This window comes from Lynx rufus, unplaced genomic scaffold (genome assembly GCF_022079265.1).
Source record: "Lynx rufus isolate CCGP_SWC_20201006 ecotype Redwood Valley unplaced genomic scaffold, mLynRuf1.p SCAF_1, whole genome shotgun sequence".
In the NCBI taxonomy this organism is placed as follows: Eukaryota; Metazoa; Chordata; class Mammalia; order Carnivora; family Felidae; genus Lynx; species Lynx rufus.
In genome coordinates, this window is record NW_025814823.1 from 3,709,720 (window position 1) to 3,736,191 (window position 26,472).

Here is a 26,472-nt window from a genome sequence, read left to right on the forward strand (position 1 = left end):
TTGATTCATTCAAAAATTACATCTACCATTCACTAAGCCCTTGGGATGCAGCAGTGAAAAACCAGATGGGTGTCTTTTTTGTCGTGCAGCTCACATTCCAGGAGGAGGAAATAAACAACCATGTACCGAGTCGGGGGGTGCCACAGAGTGTAAGGAAATCAACGCGGTCAGAGAGACACGGGTGCACCGTGTTGGGATAGGATTCTCAGGAAAGGTGACATTCCAGCAGCGGTTAGGACCGGGCGAGAGAGCCAGCCATGTGGCTCTCGGGCCGGAAGAGTACGAGCCGGGCAGAGGGCGAGCAAATGCAGAATCGTGTTGGTTGCAGTCTGCTCGGGTTGCTTAAGGCAAATCAGGGAGGCCAGCATAGCCGGGGCGGGCTGTGGAAGGAGCGGAGGGAGATGAGAACACGTTGTGTTGGGCACCATGGGACGAGGTCAAAATACCATCCTATAGCGTCAAAAGGTCAGAGGTATTTAAAATATTAACAGACGCTCAAGTGTGTGAGTGTAGATGACAAAATTACAGAATTTGTGAAACGGAATCAGACCATTGTTACTGCCTTCCCATGATTCCACGCTGGTTCTAAGCTTTAATTTAGTTCAGTTAAGCATTCCTTAGGGATGCACTAGCTTTCGCCTGGAGTGAGATAGGGAGTCCCTGAAACCAGATGTTGGACAGAGAGGTGATAAGATCAGACTTAAGTTTTAGAAGAATCTTTCTGGTCGTTATGTGAATGAAGAACAGGTTTGAGAGGCTGAGGGCAGGAGCAAGGACGCCTGGTTCATTATATTTACATCTCATGCAGCCTTCTATGTTGGGTGCTTACGAACGCATTCGTCTATCTACATGTGCCTCACCTGTCCCATTTATTGAGTGCCTGTGTGCCGGGCATCACGCTACTCGTAAAGGACCAGAAAGGTGGTTCGGCCCGGTTCCCGAGACTAAGGACTTCTAATTTAATTGATGACACTGTTAAAAAATAATGCACAGATTATGGGCGCTAGAATAGAGGGTTGTATGAAACATTAATGGAGGAATAATCATTTCTATTATTATCCCTTTCTAGTCAAATAATTCCCATTATTACTCCTTTGAGGTAAGAGAAGAAAACCGGGGCTGTGCACCAGGAGGTGCCAACAAGAAACAGAAGGAAAGAGAAGGTTCCGGCAAGCCGCCCAAGGGCCTATGGAATGTAGCCGTGCAGGCTTCGCCTGAACAGACCTGTCCACATTTGGAAGTTAATACCTAGCAAAACATAATATAGGCAGGGTGGAAAAAACAAAGAGAAAAAAAGGGAAAGAAAACACAACGTTGGTGGTCTTGAGGGATTGCAGATCTATGCTCCTGCTTTCTCCGCAGGAGCCTGAGAAAGGTTTTAGAAAAGGATTTATGTCCTAACAGGTTCTGGAAGACCTCTGGGAGATAAAGCCCCACTGAAAATCCAGGCTGAGAGGAGCAGTCAACAGGCAGGCTTTCCTAAAAATGAATATTTGACAAAACTGAAGAAAGGTCACATATTGAGCGTGAAGAGGACAAGTGTTTTATATTGATAAAAGGCACACTTCATCAAGACGTCAAAAAAACATGAAGGACTAAACATAGCATTGAAATATAGACAGCAAGTATTTTTAAACATACAAAGAGAGGCTGGCAAAGCCTTTCCAAAGAAGGAAAAATCCCTCTCAGAAAATGGCAAATAACCTGGGGGAAAAAATGACAGTGTTAAGAATTCGAATATCACGAATATTCAGCTTGCTGCGATAGATATGTAGAGAGAATCGTGCAACAAACAAATAGAAAACACATTCTTTTCAAACACCACAGGACACTTGCAATAATTAGCCAGATGTTAGGTTACTAAAAAATTCTAAAGGAAAAAGTGCTCAGGGCAGAAATTACACAGCCAAGTTCTGATTACAATGTTACAAAACCAGACAGCACACAACCAAAGGCTAGCCCCAAAGAGACTTTCCATGGAAAAAAAATGTCAAACCATTCTTCTAAATAACTCAAGATAGAGGAAAACTCAAAATTAAAATTAACAACTATTCAGCAGTGAGTGGACATAAAATACCATACATTGAAACACAGAATTTGGGCAAAGCATTAATCAAGGCAAATTTGACTGTGAAGGCATGTATTAGATACAGTATTTAGAAAAATGGGAAATAAGTGAGCGGAGGAGTCAATTCAATAGAGAAGAAAAAAAGCAACAGTCTAAGCCCAAGCAAGGCGCATGGCGCCTACATGAGGGGTGTAGGCTCTGATTCCGGGAAACCTGCCTCCACCACTCCCCAGCTCTGCCCTGCGTGGAGTTTTCTGGCCTCTCTGTGCCTCCGCCTCCTCATCAGCAAAACAGAGGCTCTTTTAGTTTTCTTAAGGGATTAAGTGAGATAGTAGAGGCAAAATTCTTAGAGGGCCTGACTTCAAGTAAGCATCCGATAAATTTACGCTTCTTTTAAGAGGAAGACAACAATGTAATTCAATTAGTCAAGGATCCGTTTTCTAGTGGCACAGGTGCATCAGGAGTGGGTTCCATATCCTGTAAATAAGGCCCCTTTATTGAAATCTTAGATCTTCCAAGTATGCCGGGGTAGAGTGCCCATCGATGTCAGAGCAGTCCAGAACGCTTCAGCAATGATGTACATTTAGGGAGACATTAGGGCCAGTTCTGTACAGATCCTTTCAGAGGATAGGCAGGGAGCATACACATTCTAGCTCGTTTTTTGAAAGCTGCAAAACCTTGGCTGCAAAAGTGGAACAGGACACTATAATATTAAAAACTCGGCTGATCTCCTATATGAACACACATGCCAAACTCTTAAAGTATCTGCAAACCGAACCCATTTACACATAAAGGGTAATATGAGTGACCAAGCTGAACTTACTTTAGAAACACAAAGTTGGCTTCTCCTTGGGGGGAAAAAAAATCAAACAATGCAATTTATAAAGAAGAAAATTAAATGGAATAAAATAGAATAAGATAAAGGATAAAATTCATAGGCTCTCAATCTAGGCAGAAAAACATTCGAAAAAAAATCAACATTGATTGTTAAAACCTCTTAGCAACTAGAGATAGAAGGAGGTTTCTTTCGTCTGAAACAACATAACTATGAAAACGTTATACGCAATGGTGGAATGCTTTATACTTCTATTTGAGGTTGGGAAACAAACTGGGATGCCCATTTTCTCCCCTTCCATTCACCATTGTATTGGAGATCTTAGCCAATGCAGTAAAGCAAGAAAAAGAAATCAGACACAGTGACTGGAAATGCAGGAGTGTGCCTGGGTGGCTCAGTCAGTTAAGCATCTGACTTTTGATTTCAGTTCAGGTCATGATCTTGCAGTTCATGGGATCCTGCCCCATGTCAGGCTCTACACTGATAGCTCAGAGCCTGCTTGGGATCCTCTCCCTCTCTCTCTGCACCATCCCCCTTTCTCTCTCAAAATAAATAAAAAGACTTAAAAAAAAAGAAATGCACGAATATAATCATCTTATGTAGGTAATATGATTATGCACACAAAAATCCAAAACTATCCATGAATAGTTATTAAAAGGAATATTTGAGTTCAGTAAGTTTATTTTATGTAAGACCAATGTTAAAAACTAATTTTTTTCTGAATATCCAAAACAAAAGAATTTTTTAAAACTTTTAAAAATAATTTGAAATAGGAGCGCCAAGGTGGCTCGGTGGGTTAAGCATCTGATTTTGCCTCAGGTCATTATCTCACAGTTCGTGGGTTCAAGCCCCACGTCAGGCTCTGTGCTGACGGCTCAGAGCCTGGAGCCTGCTTCCGATTCTGTGTCTCCCTCTCTCTGTGCCCCTTCCCTGCTCATGCTCTGTCTCTCTCTGTCTCTCAAAAATAAATAAATGTTAGAAAATATTTTAAATAATGTGAAATAAATCTAATTAAACGTGGAAAGTTTCTACACAGAAAATTATAAAACATCAAGAGAAAAAACTGATGTAGAAGAATAAAAGATATATCATGGTCATAAATTGGAAGAGACAATATTGTAAAGATGTGAATTCTCTCCATATTGATTTATAGATTCAATGAACTATCGTTCGAAATCCCTTTAGGTTCTTTTATGAAATTGGCAGCTGGTTCGAAAACTTATATGGGAATGTGAAGGACCGAGAGTAGCCAAAAGAGAAGAAAATGGGCGTGCCCTAACGGACATCAAGATTTATTTTTAAACTATGGTAAATGAGGAGTCTGGGACTGGGTGCAGAGATAGGCAGACCAATGAGACAGAAGTGAGAGACCCCAGATAAACCTACACACAGACACTTGATTTATGACAAAGATGGTTCTGTAAAGCACTGCATGTGGCCTTCTTGATAAACAGAACTGGGAAAGTGTATGTGTATCTATTGGGAGACAGGAAATAATCTCTAATCACATCTAATCACTCAATCTAACAATGTAGAAGTTGCTCATCCCTTTATTAAAAGCAGTTTTCACTTAGCATAACACTCTCCAGTTCCATCCACATTGCTACAAAAGGCCATATTTCATTCTTTCTCACTGCCCAATAGTATTCCACTGTATATATAAGCCATATCTTCTTTATCCATTTGTCAGTTGATGGACATTTAGGCTCTTTCCATAATTTGGCTATTGTTGAAAGTGCTGCTATAAACATTGGGGTACAAGTGCCCCTATGCATCAGCACTCCTGTATCCCCTGGGTCAATTCCTAGCAGTGCTATTGGTGGGTCATAGGGTAGTTGTATTTTCAACTTTTTGAAGAACCTCCACATTGTTTTCCAGAGCAGCTGCACCAGTTTGCATTCCCACCAACAGTGCATGAGGGTTCCCATTTCTCCACATCCTTGCCAACATCTATAGTCTCCTGAGTTGTTCATTTTAGCCACTCTGACCAGCGTGAGGTGGTATCTCAGTGTGGTTTTGATTTGTGTTTCCCGATGATGAGTGATGTTGAGCATCGTTTCATGTGCCTGTTGGCCATCTGGATGTCTTCTTTAGAGAAGTGTCTATTCATGTTTTCTGCCCATTTCTTCACTGGATTATTTGTCTTTTGGGTGTGGAGTTTGGTGAGTTCTTGATAGATTTTGGGTACTAGCCCTTTGCCCGATACGTCATTTGCAAATATCTTTTCCCATTCCGTCGGTTGCCTTTTAGTTTTGTTGATTGTTTCCTTTGCAGTGCAGAAGCTTTTTATCTTCATGAGTTCCCGATAGTTCATTTTTTCTTTTAATTACCTTGCCTTTGGAGATGTGTCCAGTAAGAAATTGCTGTGGCTGAGGTCAGAGAGGTTTTTTCCTGCTTTCTCCTCTAGGGTTTTGATGGTTTCCTGTCTCACATCCAGGTCCTTTATCCATTTTGAGTTTGTTTTTGTGAATGGTGTGAGAAAGTGGTCTAGTTTCAACCTTCTGCATGTTGCTGTCCAGTTCTCTCAGCACCATTTGTTAAAGAGACTGTCTTTTTTCTGTTGGGGATATTCTTTCCTGCTTTGTCAAAGATTAGTTGGCCATACTTTTGTGGGTCCAGTTCTGGAGTCTCTATTCTATTCCATTGGTCTATGTGTCTGTTTTTATGCCAATACCATGCTGTCTTGATGATTACAGCTTTGTAGTAGAAGCTAAAGTCTGGGATTGTGATGCTTCCTGCTTTGGTTTTCTTCTTCAATATTACTTTGGCTATTTGGGGTCTTTTGTGGTACCATTCAAATTTTAGGATTGCTTGTTCTAGCTTTAAGAAAAATGCTGGTGCAATTTTGATTGGGATTGCATTGAATGTGTAGACTGCTTTGGGTAGTATTGACATTTTAACAATATTTATTCTTCCAACCCATGAGCACGGAATGTTTTTCCATTTCTTTGTGACTTCTTCAGTTTCCTTCATAAGCTTTCTATAGTTTTCAGCATAGAGATCTTTTACATCTTTGGTTAGGTTTATTCCTAGGTATTATATGCTTCTGGTGCAATTGTGAATGGGATCAGTTTCTTTATTTGTCTTTCTGTTGCTTCATTATTAGCGTATAAGAATGCAACTGATTTCTGTACATTGATTTTGTATCCTGCGACTTTGCTGAATTCATGTATCAGTTCTAGCAGACTCTTGGTGGGGTCTATCGGGTTTTCCATGTATAATATCATGTCATCTGAAAAAAGTGAAAGCTTGACTTCATCTTTGCCAATTTTGATGCCTTTGATTTCCTTTTGTTGTCTGATTGCTGATACTAGAACTTCCAACACTATGTTAAACAACAGCAGTGAGAGTGGACATCCCTGTCGTGCTCCTGATCTCAGGGAGAAAGCTCTCACTTTTTCCCCATTGAGGATGATATTAGCTGTGGGCTTTTCATAAATGGCTTTTATGATGTTTAAGTATGTTCCTTCTATCCCGACTTTCTCAAGGGTTTTCATTAAGAAAGGATGCTGAAATACGTCATACAGAGAAAGACAGATACCATATGTTTTCAGTCTTATGCGCATCCTGAGAAACTTAACAGAAGACCAGGGGGGAGGGGAAGGAAAAAAAATTTAGAGAGGGAGAGAGCCAAACCATAAGAGACTCTTAAAAACAGAATAAACTGAGGGTTGATGGGGGGTGGGAGGGAGGGGAAAGTGGGTGATGGATATGGAGGAGGGCACCTGTTGGGATGAGCACTGGGTGTTGTATGGGAACCAATTTGACAATCAATTTCATATTTTAGAAAAAAAGGCAGTTTTCACTACAGAGTGTCCAGAGAACGGTGATCAGCAGCAGCCCCCAAATGAGAGAGATGGTGGCACTAATGGCCAGCGACCACAGCTGCCACCAGCAAGCCTTCCTTCCTTGGCACTCACAGTGCCAAGTGTCCCCACAAGCACCACCATCATCAAAACCATGGCTCTGACACCTGGCACCTGGCCCCGCCACTCTCTGGGCTACTGAAGTGGCCTCTTCACCAGTCGTGGTGAGCAACCCAGCCACTCAAACACCTGCAGCTGCCCAGGTGAGGATGTCCATCTCTTCTGCTGTCCACACGTCCACCCATCCTGTCATTTAGGTGCGCACATCAGGGACTATGATAAGGGCCCGGCAAAGCCAGGTAGCGACCACGCTGGTGGGTGGGGTCATCAAGGCCACCGCCCTGGTGAAAAGCCCCATCTCTATCCCGGGAGGCGGCGCTCTGACTTGCAATCTGGGCAAAGTGACGTTGGTAGCCCGGATCAAAGGGTCCCTGTCAGCTGGGACCGTCCTAAAGCTGGGGACCTCGGCAGATGGCAAGCCCACCACTGTCATCCGTGCCATGCAAGCCGGTGGGACTGGGACTAAGCCCATCATCCTGGCCATTCCGGCAGGCCACGCCCAACACGGCACCATCATCGAGACCATCCCCATACCAGCCACAGGCAGGACCAGCAGTCTTGACATCAAGTCCCTTTTCACCACCATCATCACCAAGGTGATGACTTCAGGAATGGGAGCACCCACCGAAATCACTGCTGCTGTTCAAAATGCCACTGGCCATGAGAAGCACGTAGTGACCCAGGTGGTGCTAAAGAGGGTCCCTGGACAGCCAGGCAGGCACTATCTTCTGCTCCGTGCCCATTGAGGGGTGTTCACCTGGTCACGACTGTCACCATCTCCACCATCAAGCCAGCCGTCACCGTGTTGATCATGAAAAGCATCCCAGATGTCACAACCCTCAGCAGAGGGACAGGCAGCATTCCCACCAGCCTTGCAGAGCTGCGGGCCACCGCACCGGAGCCTCCCTGGCCCATCACTACCTTGGGCACCATTGCCATCCCTTCAAGCCAGATGATCAGCCCCCACTGCTGTCACCTTGCTGGTTGCACAGACCACGGTGATGAGGCTTGGTGGGCGCACCATTGCCACCATCACCATGCAGCCTATCTCCCAGCCTACCCAGGTGCCTCCAATCACAGTGCCCAGGGAGGTCAAGTCCAGCCTGCGCATGACCTTCCTGTGTCCGCTCTAGCCTCGCCTACGACACAACAGCCCATGGCCGGTCACCACGGCTGACTTGGCGCAGGGTAACATGTAGCCCGGGACGGTGTCACGTAGCCTGGCACTGAGATGCCGGTGGGCTACAACCCACCCTGTGAGACCCATGAGACAGGCACCACCTACACCCCCCCCCCACCACTGGGGGTTGTGGGCAAGCCTGAGGGTAGGTAGCAGCTAGCTTCCTGCCCACCACCCCTGTGAGATGCACCAGACCACTTCCATCAGTACCACCATACCAGTCGGCCCTGGTGCCCTGCTCCCTGATACTCTCCTCTCCCACAGGACCCTCAAGTCCAGCTTGAAGGTGGCGGCACGACTTATTGTCACCCCCAGGCCAGTGCTTCACTGCCAGCTCCTTTCTGGACACAGAGGGTATGTCTCAACCATCCTGTGAGACACACAAGACAAGCAGCATGCCCATGGCCATGATTGTCACCTCCAACATAAGCTCAAAAAAAGATCCCCCACCATCTGTGACCAAGGACGGGTGGACAGCATCCAGGGCAACGGTGTGAACATCACCAGCTCCAGCGCCATCACATCAACTGTGTCCTTTACACGGACGTGGGCCATGACCCTCGTGATAATTTCCAGAAGGTACCCACTTCCGTTCATGTTCGATTAATACTAGCTGCCATAATGAACTCCCAAATCTGAGCGAGTTAGACCTATGACATGGCTTCTCGCTTAGGTAACGATACTGAGTCTTTCTGGTTGACGTGCACTGCAGGGAAATCCATACATGCAGACTCCTTTCAGGGAGGGGCTCTGGCATCTATGATTTGAGGGCTCACGAGGTCATGCTTAGGGTTGTCGCCACTTCCTTCCATTCCAGCAAGGAACGCAATTTATCCAATTAGAACAAGAGTTCCAACAGAACATTCTTTGCTCGAGGAGAAAAATTCTAAAATGCCACTGTAGAATTCTACAATTATATTTTTTGTCGCTTTTAAAGACGCTTCATTTGATTTATTCATTTTCCTCCTTTCTTTTTTTGTGTATAAAATGCAACGTGTGAGCTTTGGTTTTAGTAAGTACAACGGGCTTACACATGCACGGTGGTTCAGTATTATGAATAAATATTCGCAGTTGATTTTGAATAAAATGCAACTAGCGTCTTGACATCACACTTTCCCAGGTTGCTCTTAAGGCTTGCCCAGACAAGAAACAAACATTCTTCCCATAGGCGAATCTACTCCTCTTTGCACTCCGCCCAGGGGTCCCTTGACCATCCTTCCCACTCACGGCAGTGTGTGGAAAGCAGGGGTGTTACCAACCACAAAGAGATCACATTCCAGAAATGGAGTGATAATTGCCTAAAGTGTTCAAAAGGAGACATAGTTGGAAGATGTGTTGTTCCACGTGCAGACTCTAAAACTCCCAATAGTAAATTTAAGTGACAAGAAAATGCATTATCAATTACAGTTTCCTTCATACTCTGAGACAGGTTTGTGTTAGCACGCTGAAGCACAGAACACCTTTGAGAGGCTGGCTGGAGGTCAAAGTTCATGGAGGCAGCACCACGGATGGTGCAGATCATGATAAAGATGAGACCAGCATTAAATGAACGGAGTTAGGGAACTGTAGTATTGTCTCACCAGAGACAGGTTCCAAAGGGTTTGGAAGGGAAGTCTTTTTCAGTTAGAGCCTTTAAATGAGACTGCAGTCACAGCCGCCATCTTTTGTTTGTTTGTTTGTTTGTTTGTTTAACTGTTGAGAGAGTGCAAGCAGGGGAGAGACAGAGAGGGGAGACAGAGGATCCCAAGCGGGCTCTGTGCTGACAACTGTAAGCTCGACATGGGGCTCCAACTCAAGAACTGCAAGATCATGACCCGAACAGAAGTCTGACGCTCAACCGACGGAGCCACCCAGGTGCCCCCCAACTGCCAACTTGATCTCAGCCTTGGGAGACTCTGAGCAGAGGACCCAGCTAAGCTCTGACGACTCCTGATTCAGAAACCGTGAGATAATACATAGATGTTATTTCAAGTTGCCATTTATGTTAATTTCTCATGCAATCATAGGAAACTAGAAGACTGGGAGATATCCCGCACTGCTCTCTCTCTTTACCCCTAAACTCACCTATATTGCACTAACATCTAATATTTCAGATTTCATTAATCCACTTCTCTATCCCTGTTGTTATTACCTTGGCCCACACCATCACCACCTCTGAGCTGGATCGCTCTGAGGTTATTCTACTTGATCTCGCCACTTTTAATCTGTTCTCTAGAGATCCATTTCTATCCTGAAGAATGACTGATTTTGAAACTCTGATCATGTCATTCTTCACTTAAAAGCTTTCAATTTCTTCACATCAAAGCTACTCTTTAGTGAAACCGTACGTGCCAGGCCCTGGGATGAAAACCTTTCCGAATAGAATCCCAATTAATCCCGACAGTTTCAGGATATAGGCACTATTAGTACCTTAAATTTTCTTAAGGTGTCTTTTGTTTTTAAAAGTAGGCTCCATGCTCTTCGTGGGGCTCAAATTCACAAACTGAGCTCAGCGATCAGGAGTCACTTGCTTTAAGGACTGAGCCAGCCCGGCACTGCTATCATTATGCTAATTTGTACATGGAAGGCCCTGAGGCTTCCTGAAGCTAAATAATTTCCCCAGGGCTACACAGTTGCGGAGGATTAGCTGACCCTGACGTCTTTCAGTTTCTCGAACAAACGCGCCTTCTCTCGCACCTGCCAGGATATTCACCTTGCCCGGGAAACCTCAGCCATCTGCTCTCACCCCTGCTCCTCTCTTATCCTGCAGGACTCAGGTTACAGTTTATTTCTCCAAAATGCCTTCCCTGAACTTCTGGAGGATATTAGGTCCCCCTGCTGTGTACTTGTAATTTCCTTTCTAAACTATCTCTGTGTAGGCTTATGATCAAGTGATCTCAATGTCCCTGCAAACTCTAAAAATGACTATGATTTCCCCAAGTTTAGAGCAGTTTCTCATAAGAAGTTGGAAATAGATTGCTTTGTATCTTTAAAAACTTTTTTTTCCCATAAACTCTGATAATTCACTGGAGCTTATCATTTTATTTATTCTTGAGGATGCTGCCTATGTAATTGTATTCTAAAATAGTCCATCATTATGATGATATGATTAGACATCTGGAAATACAAATAAAAGCATCTTTTGGGTGTTCTGCTCAGAGAAGAATAATAAACTGCCTGTCTGGCAACAACAACATGTCACTTCCTCCAGCTGAAATGTTGTCTCATTTTTCCGGACCCAAATAGACTCGACTAATGTTCTCATAAGAAAGTGACACAGCCAAAGAGCCCTTGCCTCAGCACTATTAGGGCCACCATTATTCCACCATAATAGATGTGTTGTCTCACAAATTCTAGAACCATTTGGGAACCATCAAAGAGACAAAATGATAAAGATTAAAAGTTATTATGGTTACTTTCGGAGCCGTAGTTAGACTAATGCATCCTCAGTAAGGACAGCTTACCCATCAAGAGCAGTTTTAGAATGATCTGTTAACTTTTTCATAGAGAAAATTACTAAGGAGGAAAAGAAAGGATTGTAGGCACGATCCTTGTAAACATTGATACTTATCTGGCAAAAATACAGGTTGAGAGGAAGACAGAAGAACATGAAGGGTGTGAAATTATAGACACAACGCCATAGACTGTTCCTTTGCTGTGTATGTACAATCCTATCAAATAGCTATTTTAACAACACAACCCCAGGCAACCTCTTGATGGCATGTTATAGAATGGTTAGAATGGTTTAATGTTTACAGTGGATTAGAGTAGACACAAACAAACAAATAAAAGCATTAAATGTTTTATTTGACTGTACTTCTTTTAAGAGAAGAAAATAAACAATGTGGATGAAGACCACATAGCAATGCAATATAATAGTTAAAAACATGAGGTTCAAGTTGCTATTGGGGTATGGGATATTTTTTAAGTTCAATGAAAATTGCATTAGTTAAGCCTCTTTGGGATGCAAGTAAAAGCCCAGATTTAACTAATTTGACTATGAAACTTTTCTTGAACACCAGGAATAAAAATGCATATGGGGCACAGATAAATAGCTCAAGGGGCACCAAGCACCATTAAGACTGGGTTTGGAGGTACCTGGGTGACTCAGTCGGTTAAACACTGGACTTCAGCTCAGGTCACGATGTCACAGTTCATGAGTTCAAGCCCCACATCAGGCTCTCCGCTGTCAGTGCGGAGCCTACTTTGGATCCTCTGTCCCCTTCTCTCTCTGCACCCCCCTACTGGCACTCTCTCTCTCTCAAAAACAAACAAACAAACAAACAAACTAACTAACTGTGTTTGTGTCCCTCATGTCTGCTTCCCTCAGTGGGTTGACTTCATTGTTTTCTTCCTTGAGGATGGTTTTTTACACATGATGAAAACACAAACTCTAATAACTACAAAGTTTTGTCTTAGTGCCTCAGTCACCTGAGAGACATTTCCTTCACACCGTCTCTGGTCTCAAGTAGGAAAGTTGGCCAGAAAATTGGCTCAGTGATGCATTTTAGAGTGAGAGCCACATCTGGCTCAACCAATTGTGATCGTGTTAAAAAATGGAAGCTCCTGAGAACAAAAGATGGGTAGAGACAGGTCATATTCATAGAAGCCTGATTTGGGTCGGTTCGACTCACAGATAGCTACTCTACTAACACAGGTTAGAGGTATAACAGTTTATGACACTAATAGAAGAATTTCCTAGCAATGAAATAACTTAACAATAGACATTGGGGTCATCACGATGGAATAGGAAGTCCCAGCCCTAGTTTCCCCACAAAAACAATGATTTAACTAGATATGTGGACCCAACTGTTGGCATTTAGATAATTCCCAAATCCAGGTAAGCGGTTGCAGTAAACCAAGGGAGCCCAAAGCTGAGAAGAGCTGCACTGAAATGCATCGGAAGATCAATTTCCCTTTTCCTGTTTCAGCTCCTCTCCCAAGCTAGCGGAGGACAGCACTGGGAGAGGACAACCCTACTAGCTACTTCTCCTTCGGGGAGCAGGAGAAGAGTAGAGCATTCATGCACCCAACATTCTGGTTCTCCAGAGGGTTACCCGAGGGTCTAATTTGTCTTATTTCATTCGGAGCCCCGATGGAACTAGCTCAGTTTGTATGCCTACGAGGGGCCGCTGTAAACAAAGAAGGATGCGGAATGGCTGGCTGTAGCTGGCACAGCTTGGCGTGAGTGGGAAAAGAGGCACGACTCAAATCTTCTCCCCCAGGAAGGGGGACGAGAAGTGGGACGTGTGTTCAGTGTTCCAGTTTTTCTGATGGCTGCCTGAAGGACTGGCACCTGTTTGCCTGTCTTAGGGCACTGATGGGAAGTCAGCACACGTTCAATGCCTGGCAGCTGGTGAGAACAAGAGAGAATTAGGCTGTACCGCTGTAGAACCAGAAACTTCCAGGGTCACCCAGAGACACCAGGTAGAGCTAGAGATCATAGGCTCCTGAGGAAGAAGCTGGCTCTGCCTCTCTACTTGATAAGTTCCTCGTACAGGCCTAGAGAAGTCACATCTTCCCCCAAAAGTTTTTAGGCGCCCCTAAAATCTCTAGTGGGGCTGTTTAATGAGCATCTTCCCCTCTATGCAATCAATCCCTAAGGACTGGGAGAGCTGGATGGTTTTACAAATGGGCATATTCCAACACCGAGTTATAAAACAATAAAGAAACAAAGAAAGGAGCCCCCATAAAAAGAACAAAATAAAACTCCAGAAATTAATCCTAAAGAATGCGAGATATATAAATCACCTAAAGAACTCAAAAGAATTGTCCGAAAGGCACTCTGTGAGCTCAAGAAAATAACACATGAATAAAACAAAAAGATCAACAAAGAGATAGAAAATATAAAAAAAGAAACAAACAGAGATTCTGGAGCTGAGCAATACTACAATGTCCTTCAACATGAAGGATAATTAAAGGTTTTCCCAGATTGGGAAAAAGAAAGAAAGAAAGAAAGAAAGAAAGAAAGAAAGAAAGAAAGAAAGAAAGAAAGAAAGACTAAGAAAGCTCATCACCAGTAGACCTGCCTTACAAGAAATGACAAAAGGAGTTAAAGGTAAATACATAGACAAATATGGAGCACCAAAATACTGTAACAGTGGTGCATGCATCCTTTTTTTTTATTCTGGTATATAAGTTAAAAGATAAAAGTATAAAAAATAACTTTAACTATAAAAATATTCCAATGGATATGCAAAACAAAAAGATGTAATTTGTGACATCAGTTACAAAGTGTGGAGAGAAGGAGAAGCGACGTGTGGACTATTTGTACGTGGTTGAAGTTAAGTTGTCATCAGCTTCGACTAGATTGTTATACGTGCAAGATACCTAAGGCCCCAGGTAACCACAAAGAAAATATCTGTAGAAGATACAAATAAAGGAAATAATAAGTAATCAAAGCATGTCACTACGAAAAAAATCAAAGAATCACACGGGAAGACAGGGGGAGGGGAAAGGATGGACAAAAAAGCTATAAGATCGAAAAATAGCAATGAAGAAAATGGTAAGAGTAAGTCCTATCAGTTATTACTCTAAATGTAAATAGATTAAACTCCCAAATCAGAAGAGTAGATGAATGGATTAAAAAAATGATCCAACTATAAGCTAGCTGTAAAAGACAGATTTTAGATTCAAGGACACACCCAGCTTAACAGTGAAAGGATAGAAAATTATATTCCATGGGGCACCCGGTGGCTCAGTCGATTGAGCGTCTGACTTTGGCTCAGGTCATGATCTCACGGTCTGTGAGTTCAAGCCCTGCGTTGGGCTTGGACTCTGTACTCTGTGCTGACAGCTCGGGGCCTGGAGCCTGCTTCGGATTCTGTGTCTCCCTCTCTCTCTGCCCCTCCCCTGCTCACACTCTGCCTCTCTCTCGAAAATAAATAAAGATTAAAAAAAAATTTTTTTTAAAGAAAATTATATTCCATGCAAATGTTGATCAAAAGAAAATAGGGGTGTCCATACTTATCCCAGACAAAATAGAATTTAAGTTAAAAACTGTCACAGGACACAAAGAAGGAGAATATAAAATGGCCAAAAGGTCAGTACATTAAGAAGATAAAACAATTATATACTGACCTCACATCAGAGCACACATACATGAAGCAGACTTTGACAGAACTGAAGGAAGAGACAGCAACACCATAATAGTGGGAAATTTGAATACCCCATTTTCAATAATAGATACAAGATCCAGACAGAATATCAATAAGAAAACAGAAGACTAAACACTATAGACCAAAGGAATCTACACCTGGTAGAAATACCAGGACATTCTACCCAACTATACTAAAATGTACACTCCTCTCAAATGCACACAGTGCATTCTCCAAAATCAACCAAATAGGCCTCAAATCAAGCCTAACAAATTTAAGAAAGTTAAAATCATACTGAATATCCTTTCTGACTACAATGAAACTAGAAATCACTGGCTGAAAGAAAGCTGGAAAATTCACAGACATGTGGAAATTAAATAATGCCTTCTTGAACAATGAATCAGTCAAAGAATAAACCAAAAGAGAAATTAGAAAACATTTTGAGACACATGAAAATAAAAACAAAGTGCACTAAAACTACAGGATGCATCAAAAATTATAGGAAGTTTACAACAATAAAGTACACATTCAAAAAATAAGATCTCAACTGAATAGCCCAACTATATATCCCAAAGAAGTAAGAACAGCAACAAAAGAAGGCCAAAGTTGGCAAAAAAGGACATAACTTAGAGCAGAAATAAATGAAATAAAAAATAGAAAAACAATAGAAAAAAACAATAATAAATGAAGAGTTGGCTTTCTGCAAAGATCAACAAATTTGACAGACCTTAGAAAAAAAGAGGGTAGACTAAAAAAATCAGAAATTAAAGAGAAGACATTACAACTCATACCACAGATATAATAGACTAATAGACTACTTCAAGCAATTACATGCCAATGAACTGGATAACCTAGAAGAAATGGACAAGTTTCTGGAAAGCTACAATCTACCAAGACTGAATCATTAGAAATAAAAATGTAAATAGACCTGTAACTAATAAAGAAATTTAATTAATAATAAAAAAAATCTCTCAATGAGGGAAAGCTCAGGACCAGATCGCTTCATTGATGAATGCAGTCAAACATTTGAGGAAGAATTAACACTAGTCCTTGTCAAACTCTTCCAAAAAAATTGAAGGGAAGGGAATACTTCCAAATTCATTTTATGAGGCAAGCATTAATTTGATAGCAGAGATAGCAAAGGAAAACAAGAAAAGAAAACTACAGGCAAATATCCCTCAATGTAAATGCAAAAATTCCCGCAAAATATTGGCAAACCAAATTCAACAGCCCATTAAATGAATCATACACCATGACTGATGGGAATTATCTCTGGGATGCAAAGATGGTTCAAGTAAGTAAAAAAAAAAAAAAAAAATCTGTTTGCAGATGACATGATCTTATATGCAGAAAACCCTAAAGATTTCAGCAAGAAAATAAAAGGTTAGAACTAAAAACAAAAACAAAAAAAATTGTAAAGTTACAGAATACAAAATCAACCTGCAGAAATCAACTGTAATAGTATACACAAAATAACTAATAATCTAACAAGGAAATGAAGAGAGCAGTCCCATTGACAAAAGAAAATGAATAAAATGCTCAGGTCTGAGTTCAACAGTGGAGACAAAGGACTTGTGCACTGAAACTACAACATTACTGAAAGAAATTAAATACAATACAAATAAATGAAAGATATCCTATGTTCATGGATTGGAATACTTTATATTTTTTAAATGGCCCAGGGTTCCTGGGTGGCTCAGTCAGTTGAGCGTCCGACTTTGGCTCAGGTCATGATTTCACGGTCTGTGGGTTCGAGCCCCGCGTCGGGCTCTGTGCTGACAGCTCAGGGCCTGGAGCCTGCTTCGGATTCTGTGTCTCCCTCTCTCTCTGCCCCTCCCCTGTTCGTGCTCTGCTGTCTCTCTTCTCTCTCTCTCTCTCTCTCAAGAATAAAAATAAACATTACAAAAACTAATAAAATAAAAATAAAATAAAATGTCCATACCATCTAAAGTAATCTACAGAGTCAATGCAATTTTTATCAAATTCACAATAGAAATTTTTACAGAAATAAAAAAATAATTCTACAAATTATATAGAAGTACAGAGGACTCTGAATATACCAAAACCAATATTGAATAAGAAAAAGCTGGGGGCTTCATACTTCCTGGTTTTAAAATATATTACAAAGCTACAGTACTCAAAAAATTCTGATACTGACATAAAAACAGACATATAAAACAATGAAACAGGATAGAGAATGAAGAAAACTTACGCACGTATGGTCAAATGATCTTTGACAAGGATGCCAAGGCTACCCAATGACGAAAACAAATGATGTTGGGAAAACTGGATACCCACATGCAAAAGAATAAAATTAAACATCTTTCTTATACTGTACACAAAAATGAACTCAAAATGGATTAGAGACCTGAAAATATAAAACTCCCAGAAGAAATCGTAGGGGAAAATCTTCATAATATTGGTCTGGTAGTGATTTCTTGGCTGTGATACCAAAAGCAAGGGCAATAAAAGCAACAATAGACAAATGGGACGACATCAAACTAAAAAGCTTCCGCACGGCAAAGAAAACAATCAACAGTGTGAAATGGCAACCTATGAAATGAGGGGAAATATTCGTAAACCACATATCTGAAAAGGGAATTCATGTCCTAATATGTATTTTTAAAACTCCTACAATTTAATAGCAAATTTTTGATTTGCATGTCCCTGATGATTGGTGATGTTGAGCATCTTTTCATATACTTGTGAGCCATTCATATGTCTTCTTTGGACAAATGTTTAATCAACTCCTTTACCTATTTTATTTTATTTTTAAATTTTTATTTATTTTACAGAGAGAGAGGCAGAGAGAGAGGGAGACAGAGGTTCTCAAGCAAGCTCTGCACTGACAGCTTTCTGCCTGATGCAGGGCTCAGGTGGTTAAGTGCCAGCTCAGGTCATGATCTCACGGTTCGTGAGTTCGAGCCCACCCCATGAGGGACTCCAAATCACAAACCGTGAGATCATGACCTGAGCCAGAGCCAGAGCCAGATGCTTAACCGACTGAGCCACCCGGTCACCCATCACCTCAAACCTTTTAAGATGCCTATTATCAAAAAGACAAGAGATAACAAGTTTTAGTGTGGATATGAAGAAATCGGAACACTTACATGCTGTTAGCGGGAATATGAAATGGTATAGATAGTTTAGAAAACAGCATGGACGTTCCTCAAAAAAATTAAAACAGAACTACCATGTGATCCAGCTATTCCATTTCTGGGTATACACTCCAAAGAATTAAAAGTTTGATCTTGAAGAGCAATTTGCACTCTGGTGTTCACCTCTCTCCGCAGTCAAGAGGTGGAAAAAACCTAAATGTCCATTGATGGGTGAATGGATAAAGAAAATGCGATATATGCTTACGGTGGAATAGTATTGAGCCACAAAAGAAAAGATGAGGAAATCCTGTCATATGCCACAACATGGATGAACCTTGAGGACATTATGTTAAGTGAAATAAGGCAATCACCAAAAGAGAAATGCTGTATGATTTCACCCATGTTTGGCCTCTAAAGTGGTCAAACCCATAGACACAGAAAATAGAATGGCTGTTGCCAGGAGCTGGGAGGAGAGGGAGAAATAGGGAATTCGTGTTCAATGGGTAAAGAGTTTCCATTGCACAAGATGAAAAAATTCTAGAGATCTGTACAACACGGTGCTTACAGTTAACAATGCTGTACATTTGAATTTTTGCTACGAGGGTAGATCTTGTGTGTCTTTTACTACAATAAGAAAAACTTGAAAATATTAGGTGTACTTTACTGCTAAAAATATAAAATAATTAAACTATGTATATCGAATTGCCCTTATCAATACCCTGTGCTGAGAAAGTAAAAATACAGCTGCTACAATTCCTTTCATTTTTATATATTAGTTTTCTACCTTTTACTAAAGGACTTTCCATCTCGCTTAAAAAATACAAGAAACTCTATTGGACATTTAGAAAAGATTTCACTAAGTTATATTTTAATAATTTGGAAACTGAGACTTATATGAGTGACACAAATTTCCCAAGAATGTGCCACCCACTGGGGCGCCTGGGTGGCTCAGTCTGTTAAATGTCCGATTTTGGCTCAGGTCATGATCTCATGGCTTGTGAGTTCGAGCCCCGCATTGGGCTCTGCGCTGACAGCTCGGAGCCTGGAACCTGCTTCGGATTCTGTGTCTCCCTCTCTCTCTCTGCCCCTCCCCCACTCATTCTCTCTCTCTCTCTCTCTCTCTCTCTTTCTCTCTCTCTCTCTCTCTCAATAATAAATAAACGTTAAAAAAAATTAAAAAAAAAAAAAGAATGTGCAACCCATTATGGGCAGAGCACAGACTAAACCACAACCTTCTTGATTCCAAATCCTGAAAACTCATAATCAAAGCACAACATGTTGTGGGTCCAGATCTTTAAAGAAATACACTTGTAAAAGAAGCTACTATGTACGAATCATTCTTTAGCACGATAGAAGTTAGGGACAATTCTCCTCTTCAAGATGGTATCTTCCCTGATTTAGTTTGATTGATGTTCTCTCAGAACAAATTCCTCTCCCCCTTCCATTGTGCTGTGATACATTACTCCAAGCCACCTTTGCGTAAACACATCAAGAGCCATTTTGGCTGGTGTGGGAAATTGTTAGGGCTGATAGGAACAGAAACATTTGCTGCGGTTCTCTCTAATGGGCCCTAAATTAAGACTGTCGGAATCTTGCGTCAGGTGAAATCAGACAGGAGAAGATGTTCCAACGAATCCAATCGGGAAGACTGTCAACTGGTAATAGGTGAAAATTGTACCTTACATCTGGACGAGTCGGACATCTTAATGAAGGTACTTTCCCAAATCTGCCGCGACGGCATCATCGTGCCCCCTCAACATATGGTTGACATCCTATAGCTTCACAGGCCTGTGGTTAATGTAGTGAATAATGTAAATGTTTCTATCAAGAAAGGGTTCGATTTTATTCCAGATTTCGAGTATTGAAAGCTTCTCGAGTGAAATAAGTCAGTGATGCCGTTCTCCTGATTTTAAAAATAATATCAGCATTGCCAATTTAGTAAAGGAGATAACCAGATGGCAAATTATTTTCCTGAGCATTTTATTTCAAGAGGGTTAATACATCAGCGTAACTCTTCCGTGTGTTCCGCCCGTAGATTTGAATCCAAGAAACACACAAAAATTCTTTTTTAATGTATTAATCTAAATAATTGCCCGGTGATTTGATAGTTAGGGTGATCTTAAAAATATTTGTTAATAACCTAAAATTCAAGAAATATGGCTTTACAGGTGCTTAAAAGGTCACACTCTTAGAACCTTTTCGGGAAAGGTTCGTCAACATTCGGATGGACAGCGGACAAGGCGCAAGACCAACACCAAGTGGCTAAGACGGTATGAAAAGAGACAAGAATTAAATGACAGGAGAAATCCGAATCCACATAAGAACATGAAGGTAAATTTAAATTCAGGTAATCTCTTCTTCCCCTGGCACAGTAGTTTTACATAATAATTTTACATAATAATTTTGTTTTCAATGCATGCTATGCTTGGATCCATATATAATGCCTAAGGTATTATAAAATGCAATGAAATCAAATTATTATCTTGCTAAATGTTAGGGACAATTAAACAAAACCTGTTATTCTAAGATTTAAGAGGAAAATTTTCATTTTTGTTGGGACTGTCTGGCAAAATGGGAATGTGGTACTCATTTGCTTTATCTTCCACCTGAACAAACCACTAAACCACTTTTTGATTCAAAAAGGAGTCAAGGGGCACATGGGTGGCTCAGTCGGTTAAGCGTCTGACCTCAGCTCAGGTCATGATCTCATGGCTTGTGAGTTCGAGCCCCGTGTCAGGCTCTGTGCTGACGGCTCGGAGCCCGGAGCCTGCTTCAGATTCTGTGTCCTCCTCTCTCTCTGCCCCTCCCCTGCTCGCACTCTGTGGGTCTCTCTCTCTCTCTCTCTCTCAAAAATAATAAACATAAAAAAAATTACAAAGGAGTCAAAATGGGGAAGAAAACACCATCCATACTGAAAATAGGATACAATCGTAACTCCACGATGCAAAATCAGAGAACATTTGCCAAATTCTGCAGTTTGGATGAAAACAAAAGGGGAAATTTAGGGTCAACCTATATGCGAGCACAGAACAGTGGGCAGAAGACTGGAATGTTCTAAAACACTGTCAAATAGGGGTGCCTGGGTGGCTCTGTCGGTTGGGTGTCCGACTTCGGCTCAGGTCATGATCTCACAGTTCTTGAGTTTGAGCCCTGCATCGGGCTCTGTGCTGAACACTTGCCCAGAGCCTGGGGCCTGCTTCGGGTTCTGTGTCTCCTTCTCTCTCTGCCCCTTCTCTGCTAGTGCTCTGTCTCACTCTGTCTCTCAAAAATAAATAAATGTAAAAAAAAAAAAAATTAAAGCACTGTCAAGTAGAACTAATTGGAAAGGTAAAAGAGAGAGAGATTTGTGGGGTTTTTTTTCTTGTAGCCATTTAGATTTTCTTTTGTTTTAATAAACTTTATTAACTATGATACGTATATATATATACATATATATATAACTGACCCATTTCAAGTGAACAATTTGATGAGATTAGACAAATGTATGCATCTATGTAACCACGAACACACTCAAGATACAGAACATTTCCATCACCCCCAAAAAGCTTCTTCAGACAAATTAGCATTAGTTTCCTCCCCCCCTTATCCTTGGCCCCAGGAACCACTGATCTTTCTAGAATCTCATATGAATGAAATGCTGCGATATGCACCCTATCGTGCCCACTTTCGCTCAGTCTAATGTCGTTGTGATTCCTCCTTCACTCACTTTGCTCCTTTTATCACGGAGTTCTTTTTCTTTGCCCAGTTGAACCACATTTTTCAAAATCCATTTACTATCTGATAGACGGTTTGACTTGTTCCTAGATTTTGACTGTTATGAATAAAGTTTCTACGAATATTCATATGCCAGCCTTTGTATGCCATCCATTTTTATGTAGTAAATACCTAAGAGTGGAATTGTTGGGTCACATGGTAAGTGTATGTTTAACTTTATAAGAAACTTCTAATACATTTTCCAAATCAGTTATACCTTATACGTTTCTCAGCAATTTACAAGTATCCCAGTTGTCCCACGTGCAATTCAAAACGTGTTAGTGCCTGCATTTTAAATTGTACCCATCCTCGTCGATGTGTGGCGGCATTTTAGATATTTCATTGGTGACTAATGATGTTGAACATCTTTCATATGTCTCCTTCGTGTAAGGTCTGCTCAAATCTTTTGGCCATTTTTCAATTAGCTTGTTTTCTTATAAGTGAGCTGCGAAACTACTTTTTATATTCTGAATATAAGTATTTGTCAGATTAAATATAATATTTACAATTGCTGCTGTAACAAATTACCAAAAACCCAGAGGCAACACAAAGTCCCGAAAGTCACAATTCCGAAATTTCTTACAAGGCTGAAACCAAGGTGTCGGCAAGGCTACGTTCCTTTCCGGAGGCTCTAGGAGGGACGCCATCTCCTTGCCTTCTTCCATTATCTAGAGACCACCTGTACCTGCACTCCTGGCCATGGACCCTCCTTCCATCTTCACAGCCAGCAGCGTAGCATCTTTAAATCTCTCCTGGCATCTCATCACCTACCCTCACATAAGGACTTTCGCGTTCACATCAAGTTTACTCAGTCTGAGATAACTTCCCCATTTCAAGGTCTTTAACTCAGTTATGTCACAAAGCCCTCTTAACCACGGAAGGGAACACAGGTTCTGGGGATTAGGACACGGACATCCTTTGGGGCCAAGATTCAGCCTACCATATTATATAACAAATATTTTCTCCCAGCAATGGCTTCCCTTTTCCTTGTAATTTTTAAAAAATTTTTATAGCGCTTGCTTCGGCAGCACATATACTAAAAATTTTTATATCTACTTGTTTTTTGAGAAAGAGAGCATGAGCTCAAGTGGGGGAGGAGCAGAGAGAGAGAGAGAGAGAGAGAATCCCAAGCAGGCCCATCCTAGTCCCAGTGGTGTCAGTGCAGAGCCCAACATGGGGCTCGAACTCACGAACTAGGAGATCATGACATGAGCCGAACCAAGAGTTGGATGCTTAACCTACTGAGCTACCCAGGCGCCCCTTCCCTTTTTATTTTCTTAAGTGTACATTTAGAAGAAGAAACATTTGATTGCTTTTGATAATTTTGATAAAGTCTGATTTATTACTTTTCCTTTATGGTTTGTGCATTAGGGTCATATTGTAAAATATTCGCCTCCAAGTTTAAAGCTGTAAATTGCTTTCTAAGTAAAGCTTTACATGAATCACACAAATTGGAATTTATTGTTTTCCCCAATTATCTTTTCTCATTATCATTCAGTTCAAAATATTTTATCATTTCCCTTTTGAGATCTGCTTTGACCCACATGTTATTTTAAATTGTGCTGTTTAATTTTCAAACATTTGGACATTTTAGATATCCTGTACTTTTCTATTTTTAATATAATTCCATTGTGGTCAGAGATTATACTCTATAATTTCAATTTCTTTTAACTATTGAGACTCGCTTCATGGCCTATTGTCTGTAACCATGTGCATTTATAAAAAATGTATATTATGGTTCTCTTGAATACAGTGATCCATAAATGTCAATTTGATCAACTTGGTTGATAGCTTTGTTCAATTAATTTATGGTTTATTAATTATATGTGTTCTTATTTTATTAATTTCTGAGATAGAAGTATTTATTCCTCTCTATAGTTACATATGTTTGCTCTCCAAGTATTTTTTTACTTTCTATATTAGTTATATACACATTTTAAATAGTTATGTCTTCTTTTTGGATTGACCTTTTTGTCTTTTTCAAATGTTTTTCTTTATGCCTGGCAGTCTTCCTTGCTGTGAATTCTACTTTTTCAAATTTTAATATAGCCACTCCAGTTTTCTTATGATTTGTCTTTGCATGATATATATTAATCAGTGTCTTGGCTTTCACCCATCTGTTTCTTTAGAAAAACAAGGTTTTTAAAAACATAGATATGTTGGAATATTTAAATACACACACGCAAACACTTGGGTTTAAATCTACCTTATTTTTTGTTTTCCATTTGCCTTATCTTTTTTGTTGTTGTTCCTTTTTTCTTGACTTATTTTACTAATTTTTTTAAATGTTTGAGTGAAAGAGAGAGAGAGAGTTGGGGGAGGCGCAGAGAAAGGGGGAGACACAGAATCCGAAACAGGCTCTAGTCTCTGAGTTGTCAGGACAGAGCCCGACGCGGGGTCGAACCCATGACCGGAGAGATTAGACCTGAGCCGAAGTTGGACACTTCAACGACTGGGCCACCCAGGTGCCCCTTTTCTTGCCCTTTTTTTTTTTTTTGGATTGAATATTTTTATAATTTCACTTGATTTCTACTATTGGCTTAGTATACCTCTTATTTTTATTTTCCATTGGTTGCTGTCAAGATAACAGTATGGATCTCTAACTTATCGCCGTCTATCAATAGTATTGTATCACTGCGTAAGGTAAGAACCAGACCGCAGTATGCTTCTTCCCACATCCTGTCCTTTGTGCTGTTCTCACCCTTTTCATTTCCACACGTTATAAACTCCACTACATAGTGTTATCATTTTTATTAACAGTCAGCTACCTTGGGACTTGGGGGTGGCTCCGTCGGTTAAGTGTCAGACTCTCGGTTTCCGCTCAGGTCGTGATCTCACAGTTCGTGTGTTCGAGCCCCACATCAGGCTCTGGGGTGACAGTGCAGAGCCTGTGTAGGGTTCTCTCTCTCCCCCTCTCTCTTTGCTCCTGCTCATGCTCTCTCTCTCTCTCTCTCTCTCAAAACTAATAAATAAACTTAAAAAGAAATCAACTATGTTCTGAAGACATTTTTAATGAGAGAAAAATGTCTTTTACATTTCCCTACATACTTAGTCATTTCCGGTACTCTTCCATTTCTTTGTGTACATCCAGGTTACCGTACTGTATTATTTCCTTTAAAACAAAAGAAGTTTCTTTCACATTTCTTGCAATACAGATCTGCAGCTAATAATTCTGTTTTTGATTGTCTGAGAAAATCCTTATGTTGCCTTCATTTTTTTTGTGTTCAGTTTTTTTTTTTAATTCCAGTTAGTTAACATACAATGTAGTGTTAGTTTCAGGTGTACAATATAGCGATTCAACACTTCCATACATCACCGGGTGCTCAGCAGAGCGAGGGACTCCTTAATCCCCATCACCTGTGTAACCCATCCCCCCACCCACCTCCCCTCTGGAAACCATCAGTTTGTTCCCCATAGTTAATCTGTTTTGTGGTTTGCCTCTTTCTATTTTTACCCCTTGTTCATTTGTTGTGTTTCTTAAATTCCACATATGAGTGAGATCATATGGTATTTGTCTTTCTCTCACTGCCACGTTTTGTTTACCTTAACACCCTCTAGCTCTATCCACGTTGCTACAAGTGGCAAGATTTCCTTCTTTTGTATTGTTGCCTTCGTGCTTAGAAAAATATGTTCACGGGGTATAAAATCAGAATGGGGCTTTCTTCTTCCATTCAGCACGTTACAGACACTGTATTATCTCCTGCCGGGCATGGTGTCTGACTGGAGTTTCCCGTCACTCTTAGTTTCACGCCTCGGTGTGGGGTATGGTCTTTTTTTACTGTAACTCTGAAAATTTTTCCCTTCATGCCTATTTTACAACAACCTACTTGTGCTAATGGCGGTGTGGCCTTCTTTTTGCTTGGTGCGTATTAAGTTTCCTGGATCTACAGACTTCTGGTATTTTACAAATTTGGAAAATAGTTTGGCCATTATTTCTTCCATTTCTTTCTTTGGCCACTCCTCTCTTGAGGTCTCTAAGTAAATGCATGTTAGATTGCTTTGCGTCGTCCCACAGGTCACTGGTCACTGAGGCTCTAGATTTACCTGTTTATTTTGTTTCATTTTCCTGTCTCTTTTCATTGTTTCAGTTTGGACAGTTCCTATCATTTTTGAGTTTATGAATTTTTCTTCCATAGCAATCTAATCTGGCATTTATATCATCCAGTGAATTTTTTTTATTTCAGATTGTTTCTTAGTTCTAGAATTTCCATTTGGTTCTTTTTATATATTTTATTTCTCTGGGTATTATATTCGTATTTTCATTTAATCTAAAGCATATTTTAAGAACTAATTTAAAGACCTTGTAGCCAACATAGTTACGTGTTTTATTTCTGGATTTGTTTCTACTGACTATTTCTTTCCTGTTTATAGGTGACATGTTCCTGTTCTTGCAATGTCTAAATCTTTTTGGAAAGTAGACATTTTATCTATTGCTTAACAAATGCTACATTCTTTATTTCTTTACAGAATGTTGGACTTCATTGTGGCAAGCAATGATATTATTTACACCAGTTAATCGCTTGACATTGATCAAGC

At 40.7% G+C, this 26,472-nt stretch overlaps 1 pseudogene; it reads left to right on the forward strand.

Annotated features, from left to right (window-relative positions):
* Positions 1-257: 257 nt before the first annotated feature.
* LOC124506222 (host cell factor 1-like) lies at positions 258-8,006 on the forward strand (annotated as a pseudogene).
* Positions 8,007-26,472: the final 18,466 nt, after the last annotated feature.